This window comes from Vigna unguiculata, chromosome 4, assembly GCF_037176805.1.
Source record: "Vigna unguiculata cultivar grain cowpea cultivar isolate G323 ecotype 2 chromosome 4, ASM3717680v1, whole genome shotgun sequence".
NCBI lineage: Eukaryota > Viridiplantae > Streptophyta > Magnoliopsida > Fabales > Fabaceae > Vigna > Vigna unguiculata.
The window spans coordinates 15,990,709-16,013,793 of NC_140795.1; positions in this window are offsets into that span (position 1 = coordinate 15,990,709).

Below are 23,085 nucleotides of genomic sequence, written 5' to 3' on the forward strand. Positions count from 1 at the left end.
AGGCTGCCAAAGCGCCGTATTATTTATTTGATCTTTTCAACAGCTTTATTTTACATTTTTTATTTTATTTTTTAATTTCATATATATATATATATATATATATATATATATATATATATATATATATATATATATATATATATACACACACGAGTGTTCTTAATTTAATTTTAATTAACATAGTTATGCATGTCAAATCTTATAAAATCTTGAATTTGTGATTATTAAGGAATCATAGGTGATCAGCAACATTAATTTATTTTTACACGGTCGTGATCGTAGGGAAACTAAAAGTTATGATTATGGAGATGGTCAAAAAGGAATTTTCAAGAACTTCTTTTCGGTGAATAGAAATATGAAAAAAAAAAGAAGAAAAAGGTGAAAGTGAAAAAAACAAAATTGAAAATATATGCTATTGTCGTCATGGTAAAAATCACTTGCGTTATCTTTGTTAACATTAAAGTATCTTGAATTATTTTTAGGAATACTTAAGAGAAAAATATAGAAACATATTTAGTTTATGAAGTGTTGTAATTTTGATTATAGTCATATGGTACTACTTTATTTATATTGTTAATTTCTTTAGTTGAATCAAATGGATGTATTAATACCTCATTGGTGAAGGAAGTATTAAGAAATATTCTTTTCTTCACATAATACACATTTATATTATGTATGTTTTTATGTTTAATATAGAGTTTAATGTTTTTAATAAAAAGCAAGGTTTGATATATTTCTTCATACATGATGTTCTCTAACATTGATTAATTTACTTTTCTTTTATCAAAAACGAATGTTAGCACTTATATCAATAATGAATATATGTGTCTGGCTCATAATGCAATAATTTGTACAATTCTTAAAAGTGGTCAACTCTTCTCTTCTTTGGAAATGTTGCAAAAAGTAAACATTAATATTATTTCTATCACTAGAAATAAAAGTGAGAGGCTTACCAAGAGCTATTATATTACTCCACCAAAAGATACTATACATGTTGAACACTAAAATTATTCTTCTAAGTCTAATAAAAATTTATTAAATTTTAAATATATTCATCTAAATGATACCGTATTGAAACAAATAATAAAAGAGAAATAAAATATATTTATATTATTAGCCTTAGTTTCAATAAAAAATACACACCGGAAAAATTAACTTTATCTTATATGTATGTATTGGTATAATTGAAAAACATATTACTGTAAACTAGAAGTTTATATATAAAAATAAATTTATTTTATTGCCACATTTGATTATATCATTTTAGATCTTTATACCGTAAAAAATAGTTGAAAATGTTGTAAATAACTGACAAATCATGAACAAAAGGGTACTTCTTGAGGCGTGTAAATTCACTGTCTTTAAGGACTTATCTGCGTGTATGATATTGGGGATGGACTGGTTGTCTAACAATCACATTATAATTGATTGTGGACGGCGCTGTTTGGTATTCCCAGAACATGAAGGGTTGGAATTAATATCAACTTGGGAAGCTGTGAAAGAACTGCAAGGAGGGGCCACGTGTTTTATGGTGGTGGCCAAGCCAGAGAAGAAAAGTGCTGATGAGGCTCCTCCATCGCGGTAGTCGCCGAAAATCTCTCCCAATCGGTGTTCGACCGATTGAATCTCACAGAAAGCGAAGGAAAACGCAGCGGAATGGTTCGTGTATGGTGTTTAGGCTCGAATCTCACTGGTTTCGGAAACCCTAAGAGGTAAAAACCTAATCTAGGGTTTGGATGAGCTGATGAACAATGGGAGTGATCTCTACCGGAATTCTCATTCATCAAAGCTTCTTTACAAAGAAATGGTCTGCCCTTTTATAGAATCAAAGGCAACCGGAAAGAAAGTAACAGAAGTCTAACGGCAAAGCTGTCGTGAACATCATGAACAAGTGAACAAGGGAGCTAATAGAAACTAGGATGGGTAAGGATGACCATCTAACAAATCATAACGACAAAGGGTTGTTGAAGAAACGTGAAACCCTAACAGCGTACTCCCCGCGTGAGTGAATCAGAAGTGGAAAACTTAATTGAAATGTTGGCTGCAGATAGGGCACGAGAAGGTGGAGAGAAGCTGGTTGGAGGAATTGGGCTGGAAGAAGGTTGGGCGAACAAGAACCCTAGCCGCACCTATCTTCACTCTGGATGCACATTGGAGAATTGAATGGAAGCGGTGAGTGTTTGATCCATTGATGCAGATTGGGCTTAAGCCCAATATCATTGATTCATGAGCAACGGCTAGTGTGATAAAGGAAGCCCATCAACGCTGATTGAAGACGGCACATGAAGGTGCGAACCGAAACAGAGGATTTGTTCTGTTGACGCGTGGAGGTGTGAAGATGAAGCCGCGCTTGAAGGTTTTACGGACGCAGGATGTTTGGAAGAATTGAGCTCGGGCCCAATTAAGTTGATGGTTCTTGGATCGATTGCTATTTGCAAACCCAAACAGTTGTACATGGAGAAAATGTAGTATTTGATGTAGACGAGAGTTGGGCCGCAGGCCCAATGCCAATTCTTCAATTGGCAGCATAGAAAATAGGTTGCATTTAGCAAACAAACCCAAATTAGACACATTTATTAATTAAAATAAAAGAAAATTAAAAAAAATTAAAATGAATAGGCCTAGGCGTTGGCCCAATGCTATAAGCCTTATTGGGATCACATCATCCCCTCCCCCTTGAAGAGGATCTGTCCTCAGATCTAGAGGGTTATTAAAGGCTCACAGCAACCAAAATTATAGTACCACCAAGATCAAAAACAAATCTGCAATAGTCATCAAATAAAATTGAATTAAAATCATAAAGACCATGCAGTAAAATTGGATGGAAAATTTGTGAAAATGGGCCTTTGAAGATTGAAAAAGATGGTATTAAGCCCACTTCACAAAAGAAATGTTTCACACTTTGACTAAGATGATTTTTGAAAAGAATTTTAATATCAAAGTGTGTTTTGGCAAAACAAGTTGAGGAGGATGAAATAAAGAAATGAGATGGAGAACAAAAATTTTGAAAAGAAAACAAAACAAAAGATTTAATGGAAAAGTGAGTAGAGGTTAAAGATGGTAAAACGCCCTTTGAAAATGGGATCTTCATGTTAGGAATTGGTGAAGAATTGATCACCAAATCCCTAACACAGAGTTATGTTCGCTCTTTTGAAATACACTTTAACTCTACCACTTGTGATTGGTTTGCAAGATTGCTCTCTTGTTTTATTTTCTCTCTTTCCTCTAATTCTTTTCTCTCATTCTCTTCTTTTGCTTTTCTTAGACTATCCTCTTTAGCCTTTTCTTCTTCCTCTCTTTTTTTCTTCTCATTTATCTCTCTTTTCTCTTCTTTTGCTTTTCTTAGACTCTCCTCTTTAGCCTTTTCTTCTTCCTCTCTTTTTTTCTTCTCATTTATCTCTCTTTTCTCTTGTTCTCTTTTAGCACAAAGCTTCTCGAGCGCTTCTTTTTCTCTCTTCTTTTCAAATTCTCGAAGCTTTTGATGTTTAGCTTGCTCTCTCTTGTATTTTTCTCTCTTTCTTTGTTAACTCAAGAGCAAGTCTAAATTGTGCTTGAAATCTTTTTCTAGTCTAGAAAACTTATCAATGTTTTGGATGAATGCATCCCCAATGTTAATAAAGTCTTCTATCCTAACTTGTTGTGCTTTAGTGATCCTAAATGAAGGGGGTATGAAATGTTTCCACATGCATGTTTTTAATTCATAAAATGTATTGATGTATGATGTTCTCCCCTTTTGCACTAGATATTGCCTCTCTTGCCACCAATCAAATGCACGTCCTACAAATCTAGATGTAACATGCCTAAGAATGTCTATATGACTATATTTACTAAACATTGGTTGCACCAACTTCTCGGTATCCCACATCCAATCTTTAAATGATATTGGTCCTATATCTTCCCCAAAGAAAGGAATGTCACTATGAATGGTTTGATGCAACTCATGACTATCATTATGCCTACCTAAATGCACACTATTATGCCTATCTACATGCATACGGTTAGAAAAAGAAAAACTCATTTTGAAACACTTTTGACAAAACAATTATTCACAAACTTAATGAATTTCTAAAGATAAAGTAGTGGAAAAGAATTCTAGACATACTCCCAGGAAAGGGAGGTGAGTCACATGGACAAGCTTAGGAACCAAGCCTTTCCTAGCCAGAGATCTCTAAAATGCTTTCACAAAATTTCTCAATAAAAATACAAATGAAACAGATTGTGTGAAAAACAAATTAAGAAAGTGTGTGAAGAAAGTGAAAACTTAAAGACCAAAAGAAGGTCAACTAGGTGTTAAACACATTCCACCTAGATATCACGGTGACCTAAAACATAAATGGCAAACACAAAGCACACAAAACCTGGACATTAAAAGCATAAAACAGAAAACATAAAGGCGAAAAACATAAACTATACGAAAAAAATAAAAAAATTCCTAAGTGAAAATTCAAGTGGCCTTTGGAACCCCTTGAACCTCACACTAAACGCTCAAACTATTACAAACTTGCTAAGGATGGGATTGCGCTAAAGCATTTTCCCACCTAAGCCAAATGAAAGGAAAACACTGAAATCTGAAAGAAAATTTACACAAAATCCCGTGACATCAAAACAGAAATGACAAAATAAAAGAAAGCTATGCTATGTCTCTCTCTCGCCCAGCCTCCAAATAAGTCTCCCTCAAAATGGCTTTCACTTTTAGGGTCTCAAGTCCCAACTCACTCCTATGAATCTCTCGTGATGCACTCCATCCAACTTCATGTGGTGCGCTTAAGTCCCACTCACTCCTGTGTTCCCTCGACAGTTTACCTCCCAACAGGTTTACTCACAATTCCACCTTCAAGAAAAGGTTTTACCTACAAAGATTTCCAAAACAGTGAGTTGGAAGTAAAGTGAACCAAGAGCATGCACAATCTTCCACATAAGAATAACAAAGCAGAAAGCAATAAAAGCTCAAATGGAAGAAGTGGACAACATCAAGTGAAAGATTAAATGACAAACTGAATGGAATAATCCAAGAAGACAAGCAAGAAACAAGCTAAGAATTAAAGGTGGCACACAAAAGGATCCTAAGGAATGTGTCTAGAATAAGATGAATAAAACCAAACTCAAACAAAGACTCAAAACAAGTTGAATCAAGAATAGAACATATGCAAACATAGTTGACATGGAAAGTGACACATACTGTTGTGAATTAACCTCGTTTCTTTCTTTCTTTCTGTTTTGAACTCAAAGTACTTGATTCAGTAATCAATTTCTATTTTTCCAGATGTTGCAGCTATCAATTCTGTTCACTGATTTTGTTTTTCAGTCCAAGGTCACATGGGATGCTCTTTCTTTCACAAAAAAAAATTCACAACAATATATCCCAAATTAACTCAACCAGATACATATGACTATGGAAAGCAAATGATTCAACTAAAAAAAATTGAAAGAAACAAAAAGGAAACAAAGAAACAAGACACAACAATAGGCAACCAGAGTATGCTTGGCCAGTGCAGTGAAAAATCTGATAATAGAAGCTTACCACACAGAAACTGCAATACAAATGATATAGCAAAACTGAATTTATGACACAACAACAAGTAGTAATTTCAATTATCAAATTCGGAGAAAACAGCAGTTGCAAATCAACAAATTACATGGTATAGCTGAATCTAAAACATGAAGAGATTAATGGAGCAAGAGTCAGTGAAAATATGGAAACCATTGAAACTGATATAGGCACTAAAACTGGATGCAAACAACACTGACGCTGTGATTCAAACCAAATGAAACAGTTGCACTATGAATACAAACTGATTGAAACAGAATTGAAAAACTGTTGGTTCAAAGCAACTGATATTGAACACAATGTTTCACTGTGAATCCAATGTTCACTCCACAATTCAGTCAAGCAACAAGGAGAATCAAAATAAGGCCAACTGATGCAACTTGTAAGAACAAGAGCTGAACAAGGCAGATTCAAAAGCAAGCAAATCTAAACACACATGGCCAAGTAAGATATGCAACATTTGAGAGATCCAGACAAACTAAACCAGCACTAGACAAAAAAAATGAAAACAAAGTACTGGTATTCAAAGCAAATAGACACTAATTGTAGTGTTGCATTCAGATTCCAATGACTAAGCAATATGTGGAAAATCTGGACATGAATTGAGCAAAGTAAATCTGTATTGCAGAAGGAAACAGGAAGCCCGTGAATGCTCACATTGACTGATGCAACGCTCAAATTCAAGCAAAAAAAATATTAGGCCAACAATGGAGTTCAAACAGCAACTAAGCAATCAAAAGAGCAAAAACACAGCCTATGTGTGGACCAAAACCAACTAGAATTCCACTGAAACGATTTGAACAGAGCATATGTATCATCAAAGCAGTGGAAACATGACAGGTTTGGCCAGCATAATCCTTGGCAAGCACATGAATGGCAGAAACAACACAAGAACAATGAAAAAGAAATAAGGCATGAGTAAAACTAGGAACAGCTAGAAGCATACACTGCAGAAAAATTGCCAATTATCTAATAGTAATTAAAGAACACCACAAAACACAAATTGAGATACTAGACACACATTTTACAATTGAAACAGCACACAAAAATTAGGGACAACTCTATGGAATCAGTGACATATCAAGCAACGAAACATTACCGAGGACAAAACATGAGATTATAAAATTTTAAAGCTAAGGAAGCAAAACTGAAATTAAACCCTAACGGACATGCATTCAGCGGCAGAATGAGCGAGCTAAACATTTCAACATCATAGTTATTGATTCAAGGTAATCTGAACAATATTAATGAATCAATTTCAGCACAGATTAAGCATGAAAGTAACAAATTAGGAAAGACGCAATCAAATATAGAACAAGACGAAATCAAACATTTGAAGAAAAACAAGTAGAGATAAGCTACGAATACTTATCTTGCGATACTCCGAGAAACGAGTGGCTCTGAATACCACTTGATGAGGCTCCTCCGTCGCGGTAGTCGCCGGAAACGTCTCCCAATCGGTGTTCGACCGATTGAATCTCGCAGAAAGCGAGGGAAAACGCAGCGGAATGGTTCGTGTATGGTGTTTAGGCTTGAATCTCACTGGTTTCGGAAACCCTAAGAGGTAAAAACCTAATCTAGGGTTTGGGTGAGCTGATGAACAGTGGGAGTGATCTCTATCGGAATTCTCATTCATCAAAGCTTCTTTACAAAGAAATGGTCTGCCCTTTTATAGAATCAAAGGCAACCGGAAAGAAAGTAACAGAAGTCTAACGGCAAAGCTGCCATGAACATCATGAACAAGTGAGCAAGGGAGCTAACAGAAACTAGGATGGGTAAGGATGGCCATCTAACAAATCATAACGACAAAGGGTTGTTGAAGAAACGTGAAACCCTAAAAGCGTACTCCCCGCGTGAGTGAATCAGAAGTGGAAAACTTAATTGAAATGTTGGCTGCAGATAGGGCACGAGAAGGTGGAGAGAAGCTGGTTGGAGGAATTGGGCTGGAAGAAGGTTGGGCGAACAAGAACCCTAGTCGCACTTATCTTCACTCTGGATGCACATTGGAGAATGGAATGGAAGCGGTGAGTGTTTGATCTGTTGATGCAGATTGGGCTTAAGCCCAATATCATTGATTCATGAGCAATGGCTAGTGTGATAAAGGAAGCCCATCAAAGCTGATTGAAGACGACACATGAAGGTGCGAACCCAAACAGAGGATTTGTTCTGCTGACGCGTGGATGTGTGAAGATGAAGAAGCAAGCCGCGCTTGAAGGTTTTACAGACGCAGGATGTTTGGAAGAATTGAGCTCGGGCCTAATTAAGTTGATGGTTCTTGGATCGATTGCTATTTGCAAACCCAAACAGTTGTACATGGAGAAAATGTAGTATTTGATGTAGACGAGAGTTGGGCCGCAGGCCCAATGCCAATTCTTCAATTGGCAGCATAGAAAATAGGCTGCATTTAGCAAACAAACCCAAATTAGACACATTTATTAACTAAAATAAAAGAAAATTAAAAAAAAATAAAATGAATAGGCCTAGGCGTTGGCCCAATGCTATAAGCCTTATTGGGATCACATCAAGTGCGGTAGAGACCATCCAATCCATACCTGTAGCTAGCGAGTATGCGGATGTGTTTCCAGATGAAGTACCAGGGTTGCCGCCGAGTCGAGACATTAACTTCACCATTGGTCTCATTCTTGGTGCTGGTCCAGTGTCCATGGCTCCATACAGAATGGCACCGGTTGAGCTTGTAGAACTAAAGAAGCAAATTGAGGAACTATTAGAGAAGCAGTTTATTCGGCCGAGCGCGTCACCATGGGGAGCTCCAGTTTTGTTAGTGAAGAAGAAGGACGGGAGCTCGCGACTATGTATGGATTATAGGCAGCTGAATAAGCTGACTATTAAAAACAAATATCCACTGCCAAGGATCGACGACTTACTAGACCAGTTGAAGGGAGCCGGGGTGTTCTCAAAAATCGACTTAAGGTCGGGATACCACCAAATTCTAGTGCGACCGGAAGATGTGTAAAAGACAGCATTCAGATCACGATACAACCACTATGAATATGTGGTTATGCCATTTGGGGTGACGAATGCACCGGCAATATTCATGGATTACATGAATAGAATTTTCCGACCTTGGTTGGATAAGTTTGTTGTTGTCTTTATTGATGACATTCTTATCTACTCGAGGACACGGGAGGAATATGCCGATCACTTGAGGGTAGTGTTGAAGATACTCAGAGACCACCAGTTGTTTGGGAAGCTGTCCAAGTGTGAATTTTGGCTAGAGGAGGTACAGTTTCTTGGATATGTCATCTCAGCTAAGGGTATTGCAGTAGACCCGGCTAAGATTGAGACGGTGCTTAACTGGGAAAGGCCTAAGACATTGACGGAGGTGCGAAGTTTCTTGGGCTTAGCAGCTTACTACAGGAGGTTTGTGGAGGGGTTCTCAAAGAAGGTGAACCCATTGACATAGCTGACAAGAAAAGATTAGCCGTTCTCTTGGACCGAGCAGTGTGAAGAGTGCTTTGAGGAAATGAAGAAGTGTTTGACTACCGCTCCGGTGCTAGTGATTCCGGATACCGAGAAGGTGTTTGAGGTGTACTGTGATGCCTCCTATCAAGGTCTGGGGTGTGTATTAATGCAAGAAAAGAGGGTCGTGACATATGTTTCTCGTCAACTGAAGGTGCATGAGAAGAATTATCCGACTCATGACTTGGAGCTAGCCGCCATAGTGTTTGCTCTTAAGTCTTGGAGGCATTATTTATACGGCTCTCAATTCCGAGTATTCAGCGACCACAAAAGTTTGAAATACTTGTTTGACAAGAAAGAGCTGAATATGAGGTAGCGTAGGTGGATGTAGTATTTGAAAGACTATGACTTTGAATTGCTCTACCATCTAGGCAAGGCAAATGTTGTAGCCGATGCTCTGAGTCGGAAGAAGATGCATGTATCTTGCATGAGATAAAGGAGTTAGAGTTGATTGAGAAACTCCGAGATATGAATCTGGGGATGCAGTTTGGGCAGGACTCGATACAGTGTAGCTTGCTAAGAGTTACTAATGAATTTTTGAATGAAATTCGTGTGACTTAGGGACACAATTTGGAACTACAGCAGTTTGTGGGGTGGTTAGGCACTGAAAAGGGGAAGGATTATCATATGGGAGCGGATGACATCCTACGGTTTAAAGGTAGAGTGTGTGTACCAGGAAGGCCTCATTTCAGGAGGCAGATACTGAAGGAGGGTCACCAGAGCCGTCTTAGCATACATCCAGGTATGACTAAGATGTATAAGGATTTGAAGGAGTCCTTTTGGTGGAGCGGTACGAAGGCAAATGTAGCAGACTTTGTTGCTCAGTGTTTGGTATGTCAAAAGGCCAAAATTGAACACCAAAGGCTGGGAGGTACACTGCAACCACTGGACGTACCTCAGTGGAAGTGGGATAGTATCTCTATGGATTTTGTGACACATCTTCCGAGGTTGACAAAGGGCCATGATTCAGTTTGGGTGATAGTAGACAGACTGACAAAATGTGCACATTTCTTGCCTATGAATCAGAAGTGGTCGATGGACAAGTTAGCAGAGTTATATGTGCGAGAAGTGGTAAGATTGCATAGGGTACCCGAAAGCATAGTGTCAGATCGGGATCCTAGATTCACATAATGATTTTGGCAATCATTGCAGGCGGCCTTGGGTACACAGTTGAGGATGAGTTCAGCGTATCATCCTCAAACAGATGGACAGTCTGAACGGACCATCCAATCTCTAGAGGACTTATTAAGGTCTTGTGTGTTGGATCACATGGAAAACTGGAATGATGTGCTACCTTTGGTGGAGTTCACCTACAATAATAGTTACCATTCCAATATTGGTATGACGCCCTTTGAAGCATTGTATGGAAGGAGGTGTAGAACTCCATTGTGTTGGTATCAGGATGGTGAAGCCTTTGTGCTTGGTCCTGAATTTCTGTAATAAACGACCAGTAAGGTCAAGTTAATCCAAGATCGGATGAGAGCAACTCAGAGTAGGCAAAAGTCCTATGTAGATAAGAGGAGACGGCCACTTGGGTTTGACGAGGGAGACCATGTATTTCTCTAGGTTACGCCAACCACAAGTATCGGAAGGGTTCTTAAATCGAGGAAGTTGACTCTGAGGTTTATAGGACCTTATTAGATTACACGGAGAATAGGAACAGCGGCATATGAGATCGCTCTACCACCTCACCTATCCAACTTGCATAATGTATTCCATGTATCACAGTTGAGGAAATACATTGCGAGTCCAGATCATGTTCTAGAGTCAGACGAGGTGCAAGTACGCGAAGATCTGACTATGCCAGTTGGACCGGTTCGCATATTGGATACTCAGGTCAAGCAATTGAGAGGCAAGGAGTTGAAGGCACCTTTATGGCATCATTTATTGTTTAATATGACGTGGAAAAGTACTAGCTCAAATGGTTGAGAGTACTTTGTTTGTGTGAGAGGACTTGGGTTCAAGTCCTATGTATGCCAATTATATGTGTTGTTTTATTATTGATTTTTAATAATATGTATGAATATAGAATTGGTATTGTAAACTTAAATTGATTAGAGTATATCACAAAATGTGAATTGGCATAGTGGTTGTGCTTTGGCCTTATGTGTGGGAGGTCATGGTTCAAACCTTGTTGGGGGGTATAAAGTAGGCTATATTTTTGCTAATTCTACCCTGGAGTGGAGTTGAAAGGGCAAAGGTAAAAATCAAAGAGAGGAATGGACAAAGGGCTGAAAAACCTTAGTGAACAATGAATAAGAAATTAAAAACATAATTAAACCCATTTTTTGTTTAAACCTTTAAACCCTTAATTAAGACCATTTTAAGGGAAAGGAAGGGTTTTGGCAGTGCTGGGAATTGGCTTTTGAGAGGAGCACTGGTTTGAGAGGGTGAATTGAGTTTTGGGTGTGCAAGGGCTGAAGCAAGAAGGGATTTTGAATCAAGGGGTCCTGTCTTCACAATTTTTGAGCACTCATTCCAAGTTAGGGGTGCTGAAACTATGTGTATTCCACTATTGACTGTGTTTATGCGTTCTATTCTTAAATTTGAATCTATGTGGTTTGGTTTTGGTGTGGTATGCGCTGTAATTTGAGAATTTGTGAATGGAATGGGGGTACAAAGCCTTTTTGGGTGTTTATAATAATTAGAGGAGGGTGTGGGTACCATTCTTGTTATGTTTTGTCAAATTGTGTGATTTGGGAAATCCAATGATGTTTACAGTGTGTTTTATGGTTTAATTGATGAAATGGACTGAATGAAAATGAGTACATTGTAAATTGGTATGATTTTGGTATTGTTTGGTGCACTGTGCGCGTGATCAGACTCGAAACCCTGCAATTCTCGCCCAAATGACTCCATCTCGCCTAAGCGAGAGTTGCAGAGTCTCGTCTTTGGTCCTGATTCGTGTTACTCGCCCAGGCGACCTTGGATGGGGTTGAGCAACTTAGTCTCTCGCTCAGGCGAGAGCCACTCACCTAGGCAAGGTCGCGAGGAAACCTGAACCATTTTGAGCGCGATTTCTCGCCCAAGCGAGATGTATTGGGGTTCTAAGCGACAAGATGCTCGCTTGGGTGAGAACGACTCGCTTAAGCGAGGTAGCGATGAGAAATGAGGTTTGTTTGATTGAATTCTTGTGCAGGCGAGGTGTGTGTGTTAATCTGAGCGAGGGTATGGCTCGCCTAGGCGAGAGGACCTCGCCTAAGCGAGATAACGTGCTGTGGTCACTGTTTTAAGCTCGCTCAGGCAAGGTGAGCTAGCCTAAGTGAGGCTGAAGGCTTAGCTTGGGCGAGAAGTCCCTAGCTTAAGCGAGATTATGTGAGTTACTATGTTTCTATGCGCTTGTGAGTGTGTTTTGGCTGTTTATCTTAAGGATAGGTTGTAGGTGCATGTGGTGTGGTGTTTGGGCTTGAAGGACTAAGTCCAATAGGGGTCTGAGATGTGCTCGGTGGTTGGACACATGATGGGCATGGAACTCGTTGAGTTCCCATAGACTACTAATGGGCGAGGAGTCCTTAGTATGGTGATTGCATGTGTCAGGCGCACGATGGGCAAGGAACTGTGATGTTCCCGTCGGCTACTATTGGGCGAGGAGTCCATAGTATGGTGATTGCGTGCGTGCCAGAGTCCAAGTTATGAGACTTGGATGTTTATACTACAGGCGAGGAGTCTGTAGGGCAGGACTATGAGCGGGATAGGCTCATATGGTTGGACCACGAATGAGTTAGTTTCGTGGGAGTACAAGGAAGTCCCAAGACTTAGTTCATGCATATGACTCATGAAGGACTATGAGGTCATGGTCGGGTGTTTTGAAAAGTATGAGATTTGTATTTATGATATTTTGGGTTGGAAAACATGCTCATTTCATATATCTGTTTATATTTTTATTGTGCATAGCTCACCCTATCTGTGTGTGTATGGCGATGATCGGATAATTTGTTATCCGGGAGCAGATGATTTGACAGGTGAGCCAAGAGATGCATAGAGACGGAGAGCATGGGCTACTTGGGATTCTGAAAGAAACTGTATTGTTTGATGTAAATATTTTTATGTTGAACTTTAATAACATTTATATATAACAATATTGTATATTCAGATTATATATTAAATGTGGTTTTTGTTTTAATTCGGAATTTATGTATTTAAATATTAGTAACATTCCTTAGGGATGTTACACAAGCCCCCTAGGATACAATAGGAACTTCTCTGATCTTCCGAGGATCTCAGAACTAGCAAGAAAGTACTCTTGAAAGAGTATTTAACCTAGATAATAGAAGGAAGAAACACTAGTGCAAAAAGAGCTTATTATGACAAGTAAAAAGGACTTATTATGACAGGTATGTTGGCATTATAGTTGTAGGAGTCATAAAAAATACGCTTTTTTCTATTACATTGTGAAAATCTGTCATAATAAGTCTAACTTACTATGACAGGTATTTCTACACCTAACATAATAAATGAGTATTTTTTTTAATTTTTTTCAATTTTCCTCTATTCATAATAGTATTACCTGAATATAACAATATACAATTTTCAAATAAAATAATTTCATTGACTTACTTTATCCAAATAATATTTCATTGACTTACTCTATCAAATTATATATACATAAAGATGTTTTGCCCAATAAAATTCTGAAACAAAAGAAAAAAAAAGTAGAGAAGAAACCCTAACATTGATCCTGTTCGCCGAGAGAAGCTTCATCATCATTGTTATTGGCATCTTCGATTTCAAAACCAGCATTGTCATTCTCCAAAGCATCCAAGCGCGTAAGTGCCGCCTGAATTAAATTGTAACAAAAATGCACTTTTATCAGATTCCTCATTCAATTTTATGTTCCTACATATATTTTTGAAAGATTGAAAAACAGAAAAAAAAATTGATAGGAGATAGTTGGCTGAGTGCGATTGTCGGCATTGGCAAGTGTGGCGGCCATTTTGGACATAAATGAAGGCGAAGAGGGTCATGGCACCACAACGTTGGAGTCACGTTGCAAACACGACGAGCGAATGGTGAGCGGATGGCAAGCGAACGGTGCGCGAACGACGAGCAGACAGTGCGCGGATGGCGAGCGGATAGCGAGCGGACGGTGCATGGACGGCGAGCGGACGACGCGCGAACGGTGTGCGAACGACGCACGGACAGAGCACGAACGGTGCACGAACGACGTAGCGAACGAAGTGGCGAATGGAGCGGCAAAAGGAACGAAGCGGCGGACGAAACGACGACGACAACGTGAAACAAGAAGGTAACATGACTGTTTGAGAAAGAAAGTATACTTCTGGAGAAAGAATGGAGACGAGAAAGAGAAAGAGAAAAAAAGGAAGGAAAAAATTAGGGATTTGAAGATATTATGACAGGTTTCTCCAAATATGTCATAATATATTTTTAACATAATTTCAAATTTGCCACCGCGCCCATCTATTGTGATAGGTCCTCTACACCTGTCATAATAGTCATAATAATTGTTACTTTTATTACAAAAATGTCATCGGTCAACTTATTGTGATAGGTGGCTTATACCTGTTATAATAAGTCGTCATAGATTCTCCTTTTTCCACTAGTGAAATATGAGAGAGAGAAGAGAGCTTGAAGAATGAAGGGAAAAGAGTGAGAGATGGTGTTTTGGAGAGCACAAAAATCACCTATTTATAGGTGTGAATGATGATGGGTTAAAATCCCATGGCTCATGATGAATATCCTGTAAGCTCAACAACAATCATATTGTTGTAAATACCAAATCGAAACTGTTTTAGCTATAATGGTCAAAATGCAACTGCATATTTTACAATAAACATATTTTATAATAGAAAATTAATGTATACACCCACTTAAAATCTATAAGATTCGTCAGTCCAATGATTTCTGAAGTATTACATGTTCACAACGAAAGTTGATAATAAGATCATCACCATAAAAAAGAAAGAATGAGTCTTATTTTAGAAATGATATTGGGTGATATTTGTAGTCCTGTACACCCAACATGTTAGATCAGTTTATACATTTCATAACTTTAATTGAAGTAAGAATTATTACAAGTTTTTTTATTATCAACTAAGGACTAAGCATTGTTTATAGGTTATTTGTTCAATTAAGTAACTAAGAGTTCAATTCACAAATTGTCCAATAAAGAAAATTTGTCTTGATAATTTTGGTGTATATTCTATCACATTTTTTTAATGGGTATTTTCTGTCCATTGAAATTGAAGTTGAAAGAGCACTAGGACATGCTCATATTCAAAATGGACTTTTCAAACCATTAATTAAATGCTTAAAGTATATTGCAAGGCCATTACTTATAAGGACAAATCTTTCTATGGCTACTTGAGGATATGTCATTCTTAGCTTGTAGTATTAATTCACATTAGACATACAAGTTATCATAAATACTCTCTTTTGGAATTTGTTTTTGGTTAGTAACAACAACCTAATATTGCTCATTTAAGAATTTTTTGTTTTACATATTTTAATTGCAACACAAAAAAGCGTTATAATGGATCTCATAAATGATTGGGAATATATGTTGGCTATGAATCTCTTTTAAAAATATAATATCTTGAACCAGAAACAAGAGATTTATTAAAGACTCGGTTTTTTATTGTCATTTTGATGAATCATTTTTTTATGGGAAAAGAAAACGTAACTGAAAAAAAGAAAGATATTGGTTGAAATGAGTTATCATTAATTTATCCTAACCCTTATACAAATGTGAACTAGAACTTCAAAAGATATTTCATCTAAAAATATTACTCAACCAATTTCTATACGGGTTTAATGACCTGAAAAAGGGTAATTAAACCATATAAATAAGCTAGTAATGCACCCATTAGACTTGACACCAATTAACTTGAAATAATTATCATTGTTTTATCAACTAAATCATATATATCAACTACTAATGCACCAATTAGACTTGTCATTCTTGTTGGAAAATAAAATATAGTAAATGAGTCTCAAATATATATGAATTGTGATAGCTCTATTGGTTTTAAAGATAAAAGTACATGAATAAGAAAATAAGCTAAAAAAATAAGAAGATGCAGTCTAGGAAATGAAAATCTTAAAAGATTAATTTGGGTGAAAATTTAAATTATTCCTTGTAAATAAGTAATCATTCTATTCAAAAAGAACTCATGATACCTCAAATTGTTACGAATGACAAGATCTCAATAAATATGTTATGAATAAAATACAATGGAACTAAAATGAAATCAACATTGATGATGCTTTTGCATATAATATAATGATAAATATCATGAATAGAAATGAGAATCAAGAACCAATGCTCATTGAAGATTCTTGGCAAAGAAATGCCTGGCAAAAATGGAAGATTCAATTAAAGCAGAATTAGACTCGCTAACTAAGCAATTTGTTTTTTGAAATGTAGTCTAGATGCTTATGAACGTAAAAATAATTGGGTATGGATATGTATTTGAGAAAAAATGAAATGAGAATGGTGAAATTGTATGATATAAAGTAAGATTAGTTTCCCAAGGTTTTTTGCAAACACTTGTCATTCTTTTTGAAGAGACAAATTCACTTATATTTGTTGCAACTATGTTTTGATATCGATTAACTTGGTTGCAAAGAAAAGTGATGGAGGAGCACTGTGAAACAACACGTTGGGTTTAAAACGTGGTCCATGACTAAAAGGATAGAAGAAGATGAAACTTTAAAGAAGAAGCCTTTAGCACTTTTGAAAAGTCAAATACTAGGATTGTTTTTGTTTTATTTCTTCTTAGTTTTGTAAAAATGTATGGGTCTACATATTTTCTTTTAGTTTTAGAATTTTCTAGAGACATAGGTGGGCCAACTTTAGGTCTTACAAGAGTTGCGAAAGGTCGTAGAAGTGGATGTCCAAAGCTTGAAGAAAGTTGCACATCATGTAGAATAAGCCACTTTTAGGCAAATTTTGGGTTGCACCTTGCTTCTTGTGTGACGCCACTTTTAAGTTCATTTAGTCCCAAGTTGTTCTAGCCAAGCTTGCTAGGGGATAGGCCATCTATATATATAACCTCATACTTCATGTAAAATTAAATTTAAATTGAATAAGATTTGAATAGTTTTGAAACATTCAATTGTTCTTTGAAAGTCATTAAAAGAGTAACTTCTCCTTTTTTTCTTCTTTAAGGAATCTTCCTTGAAAAATGATCCAACCTGAGTTTCCTTTCCATAGTGAATCCAGAAGTTGTAGCTTATAAGAAAGTCCATAACTATTAAAAGATCATATACAACATGTCTTCTTACCCAAAATCAATTTTTACATCTTGCACAAGGACAAAATATCTCTTCTCCTTGAGGCTTTCCATTGTTGTATGAAAAATCTGAAAAAGACTTCACATCGTTCATATACTCACTACTAAACTTGGATGTTTGGTCCACTCATTGTTCATCGCCTTTAATAAAAGAGAAAAAAAAAGATAATGTACCTCAAAAACAACTAATCTTCCAAAAAATACTTAAAGAATTAAGCTCCATGTTTATGTTGACGTCCTTGATTCCTCAATCAATGGTTAAAGGGTTTCTAGACACTTGTATTGTGACCCTTGGAAAAATAAGCTATCATTTGTAAGAAATTGTACACTTTTATATAAGCATTAACACACATTATAGCAAATAAGATCTTAAACAAGTTAACATATATAATTTTTCATGTTTTATTATGTGTTGCTTAAAACAAATAGGCAACACTTTTCTATATAGGTGGTTTAAAGACAAATAAAACTCACTATGTAGCTGCCAATAAAACGTCGTTGCCTATTCCTATTTTAGGCAATGGTTTTTGAACAATTACCATCTTAGAATTTCCTAAACTATAAAATAATGTAGTGACCCATTGAATTTCCATTAATATTGAAAAATATGCCTCATTGAAACCTTGCTCAGATGATAAAGTAAAGATTTATTGTTATTTTATTAGTTTATATGCAACATATTATATATATATATATATATATATATATATATATATATATATATATATATATATATATATATATATATATATATATATATATATAATAAGAGAGTAATTAGTTTCTCACATTGATGAATAAAATAAGATAATAAAGTGGTGAATATTAGTTTGTGTTTAAAAATATTTACATTAATGGTTTATATTTTTTTTTAATTTTTGTAATTTCTTAATCAAATAATACTAATTAGTTCCTCTACGGTGGAATGGAGAAATTATGAAATAACTAAAATAACATTAGCAATTATAAGGATTACACAATCTTATTATAAATATTTTATTGCATTTTAGGCTTATTTTTTATACATGATGAACCCCTAAACCTACGGAGGCACAAGACACATGCTTAGGAAGAATAAACATATTCACCATGACAGTTTCTTCACCTTCTTTTTATTTAATATTCAGTTTTATCTTGACTTTCCTAAAGTTGATTTATGTTGACTTGACTTTGGTTAACTTGTTGACCTTTGCTGACTTGAGTTAAGTTGACATGTTGACTGTTTGGTTGTTTGTCTTGTAGGAATAACCTAGACCCAACTTGGAGGAGGATAACACTACTTAGAATAAGGAGAGGCTTGCACTTGGGATCACACATTATTGGAGTCTCTTTTGGAGAGCTTGGAGAGCAAGTTTAACCTTCTCTTCTAGAAGGTCAAATGGGCCAAATATGAAGGCTTAAAGACTAAGCTAAGGTTGTCTCCTTTTCAAAACACCTCTTTTAGATCTAGTTTCTAGAATCTTAGTTTTAGTTGCACCTTTTTCCTTAACTTTGTGTTTTTGCAAAGAGACCCCTTCCACCTGTTATAAAAGAAGCTTTTCTAGACTTGTAAAAGGGTTAAATCTTTTGAGTTATATTACATAATATTCGACCATTTGGTAAGGAATTTTATCTTTGGAGTGTGATCTTCACTAGCCTTATCTTGCCTTTGTGCACCCCCATAGTGGCGTGACATCATTTGAATCCCCTCCCCTTTCATGCCTTTCATCTTTTACTTCATCTTCTTCCTCTTTCCAATTTGGTTTTCAGGTTAACCTTGAGTTCTTTTTTTTTTCTTTAAGTAATTGAATTTATCTTCTTTCACATCTAGATAACCTTGGTTATCTTAATGTCCAGTAGGGATCTTCTTAGAGCTTTCTTAATCACCATTGTAGAAATCAAAGAAATATATGAAGAATGCAAAAGAGACTAAAATTGAGTGCCCCAAATATTCATGAGAATATGAAGAACAACACCCCAATGAAATGTTGTTGAAGCTGAAACAAACTGACTAACACTATGAACAATATGTGCAATGTTTGGACGGGTCACAGCAAGATAAACTAGACTCCTTACAATAGTTCGATATAAAGTAGAACCAGTTAAAGGAGCACCATCTGATGGGAAATATTGTACACTTGTCTCAAGAAGAGTATCAACAATCTTGTTGTAAGTAAGACAAGCACGTTCAAATAGGTTAGTAATATACTTGGATGGAAACAAAAGTCGCCTAACGACCACCAGTTGCCCAACAACACATAGCCTCGCAAAAAAAAAAAAAACTCACCCAACGACCTATCACTTACCTAACAAGCACACCAATTGTCGCCGAACGACCACCTCTTCTCACGATTTTGCTCTCAACCAGCAACCAAGCCACTCACCCAATGACCCTTAGTCGCCCAATGACCCCTTGTCGCCCAACGACCATTTTGCTTAGGAAAATTGGCTCGCCTAGTGACCAACCCTATTGTTTAGTGTGAAATAGCATAAATTATGCACAAAATACTTGTTCAACATATCAAACATCCAAAACATGCACAAAACCAAATACTAAACATCCCATTACAATTTTACTTAACTTTCAGCACCATATACATCAAGAGAATTCTTATACAAATTTCTCATCAATAACTTACCTAGCCTTTACCAATTCTTGAAATAAAAGAGAACCATAACATACATACATAATTTAGACTTCTTAATATATCTTAACACCTTTTTTTTTTCGTTTTCACATTCCCATTGAACTATAAAATTCTGCACTTACCAATTGGCACATAATTCTACCATCAATTACTTCCAATTTCACATTCACAACACCAAAATATCAAATCCTAAAGATCAACAGTGCAACCATTATTGTTAACATGAGAAGTCAAGGTGGTATGCTTCTTGAAGATTTGAAGATTTAATGAAGCCCTTTTGAACTATCTTAAAGCCATCATTGGAATGAAGCGTATATTGATGAAGGAAAGGAAATTTGATGGTATTCATGTTGATCAAGGCTAGAACGTGTGCTATCCACATAGTTACATCATTAAGAAAGTGTATTTGAAGTTTGTAATTCATATTGTAGACCTTGTAACATTAATTAGATGTATTTTGTCTTTGTTATGTTTTTTAATCTGTTGAATGGTTTATCAACAGGTCAAAATGTGTCTTTAAATTTGTTGATTGGTTTTTCGAAAGGTTAAAAGGTTGGCTGCAGTAGTCTTAAACTGCAACAAATTCAATCAGTTGATTCATTTTTTAATTGACTGATTTCACTTAAGTCAAGTGAAATCAACTGATTGATTTAGAAATCAACCTGTTGAATTTCGTAAGGGTGGATACTTTGTAAATCTTTTGAAATAGTGCAAAGTCAAGCTCAGGTTGCCTTGACAAACTAGATGTAGCTCAAGTTTGAGTGAACCAGTATAAAAATCTCGTGGTCTCTTCTCTTTTCTAACCTTTCTCTCTTGTATATTCAGTTTAAAGTTTCAAGAATTTGTGTTTTAATCATATTTTTTATGTTCTTTCATGTTTTCATGACATATGCGTATTGAGCATGTTTGCATAATCATTTAGAACTTGTCTTGATCATTCTCGTGCACTGTTCCTGGTTTAAAACTCGAATATGCATTTCTGCATTTTTCCTAGTATTTCAGTCGACTGTTTTTTTGTTTTAATCGGTTGATTATACCAGAACATAATCTGTTTAGTAAAATCAATCGATTAACTATGTTTTTGACCAATTGAAAGTATGCAGTTCAGTAGTGTTTGCATCCTAACTTGGTGATTTAATTGATTCAATTAAAGGTGGTTTTTAGCTTTCAAAGATAGCCTAATTTTTTAACTAGCCAATTAAACCCCCCTCTTCTTGGCATTTCAACCATTTCAAAACTAACAATTGGTATCTAGAGCTAGGTACTTGAAATTTGCTCAAGGAAGGTCCTAAATTTGTTTTTGAACTACTTGAAATGGCTGAAAACTAGTTACCCTTTGTTGAAGGTGCCTCAATTCATAGACCCCCTATGTTTAGTGGCATTAATTACCAATTTTGGAAAATTATGATGAAAATCTTTATTGAGTCAATAGATCAAGGGATATGGATGCAATCATAAATGGACCATATACTCCTAAGAATATTATTGGTAATGTGCAGGTTGATAAGCCATGGACTAAATGGACTGAGGAAGAAAGTAGGAGAGGCCAATATGATTGCAATGTAAAGAATATCCTCTCTTCATCTCTCAAGATGGATGAGTTTTTTCGTGTTTCACAATACAAGAGTGCCAAGGAAATGTGGGAGGTTCTTAAAGTGACTCATGAAGATACCAATGATGTTAAGAGAGCAAGGAAGCATGCCTTGATTCAAGAGTATGAGATATTCAAGATGAAATAAGGAGAATCTATAGCGGATGTGCAAAAGAGATTCACTCACATAGTCAACCATCTCATGGTTTGGGTAAGGAATTTGACAAAGAAGAGTTAAACATCAAGGTGCTGAAATGTCTTGATAGATCTTGGCAACCAAAGGTCATGACCATCTCAGAAACAAGAGATCTTGGCAAGCTTAGGGAGCATGAGATTGAGATGAAAAGGCTTAATGAACTTGAGTCAAGTGAGAAAAAGGTAAGGAACATAGCCTTGAAGACTAGCACCATGAAGAATGAGGAACCCGAGGATGAGGTGGCTGAATCAAATGAAAGTGAGAACTTGAATCTCCTTGTCAAAAGGTTTGGTAAGTATCTCAAAAGGAAAGTTAGCAAAGGTAATCCTAAGAGGTATACTTCCAAACATAATGAATCAAATTCTTCTAATTTTACTTGTTATAACTGTGGAAAACAAGGACATATCAAAATTGAATGTCCAAATGCTAACAAATAGAAGGAGAAGAGTGTTAATAGGAAAAAGGAGAAGAAGTCAAAGGAGAGACGTGCATACATTGCATGGGAGGATAATGATGATTCAACAACAAGTAGCTCTTCACAAGATGAGAGTGAAGAAGCCAATTTGTGCCTCGTGGCTGGTTATGAGTCATCCTCCTCAAGTCAAGTAAGTTCTCTAAACAAGAATGATTACAATCAATTGTTGCATGATTTTGAAGTGTTGCATAATGAAGCAAACAAGATTTTTTCATTAAATAATCGATTGAAAGGTTTGAACAACTGGCTGGAAAACAGAGTCAGTCAACTGGAAAAAGAAACAACTGATTTCGAACATTTGGAAATGATTTATAGTAATTCAACCGATTGTTTTAGAAATCAACCGGCTGAAAAAGCCTGTGAAAACTGCACAGTTCTGAAAAATCAAGTGAAATACCTTATAAAGACTTGTGCAAGGTTCACAAGAGGGGAAGCAAACTTAGAGGTTGTTCTTGGTTCTCAAAACTGTGTGTTTGGCAAAGCTAGACTTGGTTACAATCCTTCTTTTCAAAATAAAACCAAAAAGTTCTCTAGTTTCATTTCAAAAAGTAAGCCAAATGACATGCTATTCATTTCCTTCAACTATTGTATGCAAAAAGGTCATGTCATTAAGAACTGTCATGCTTGAAAATATGATGTTCCTAAAGGGGTTATGAAATGGGTCCCAAAAGGATCAAGAAAGGCTTAACCATGTTGGACCCAACCTATCAAAGGGTACCATGTAATGTATATTTGTTTTGCAAGTTATCAAAAGTGAAAAGAAAGACTTGTGGTACCTTGACCAACTTAGTGACAAAGTTTTTAAAGTTGTGCTTGAACCAAATCATTATCAATCTATGATGCATGTGGTAGTATTGTATTGATAGGAAAAAGAGTAAAAAATATATACTTGCTTGATTTGCATCATGCATCATCA